Consider the following 521-nt stretch of genomic DNA (forward strand, 5'->3'; position numbering starts at 1 on the left):
AAATAATTAAATTATATATACATAAAACAATAGTGTTAGTTGAAATATGTGATTGTTAGAATATTAGCATCTTTATAGTATTGTTCCAATGGTAATAAATAGGTATAATAAGTAATAAAGAGCAATAAGATGAACCAAACAGGCTGAACACGTGTGTTTTTACTAAACAAACGATATGCAAATTAAATAATTACGAAATGTTAACGAAATGTTTATGAACGACAGTGCCTATATAAATGATTTTATTGACACAAGTTCTCATTCTCGTAATAGAACACTAGGGGCGAAAAATGGTGAACAAAGGTCAGATTTATATAGCCTAGGACAGTTCTTTGATATATGAAGTAACAGTGCTGAAGATACACTGCGCGCCTAACATAAAACACGAAAGGCTAATGGCTGAAAGGTTCAAAATGTACGACATTTATTACCTGGCAGTCGTACTGTAGATGAATCAATAGGCGAATAACTTAATCAGTCAATAAAATTGATAAATGAATGGAAGGAAGCAAATTTAAGAA

At 30.7% G+C, this 521-nt stretch overlaps 1 long non-coding RNA gene across 1 annotated transcript in view; it reads left to right on the plus strand.

Annotated features, from left to right (window-relative positions):
- Positions 1-269: 269 nt before the first annotated feature.
- LOC119587558 overlaps positions 270-521 on the plus strand; it is a 2,812-nt gene continuing 2,560 nt past the window's right edge. The window contains exon 1 of the long non-coding RNA XR_005230002.1: positions 270-303. This is a non-coding gene — a long non-coding RNA (uncharacterized LOC119587558). The remainder of the gene's footprint in view (positions 304-521) is intronic.

This window comes from Penaeus monodon, chromosome 22 (genome assembly GCF_015228065.2).
Source record: "Penaeus monodon isolate SGIC_2016 chromosome 22, NSTDA_Pmon_1, whole genome shotgun sequence".
NCBI classification, from domain to species: Eukaryota; Metazoa; Arthropoda; class Malacostraca; order Decapoda; family Penaeidae; genus Penaeus; species Penaeus monodon.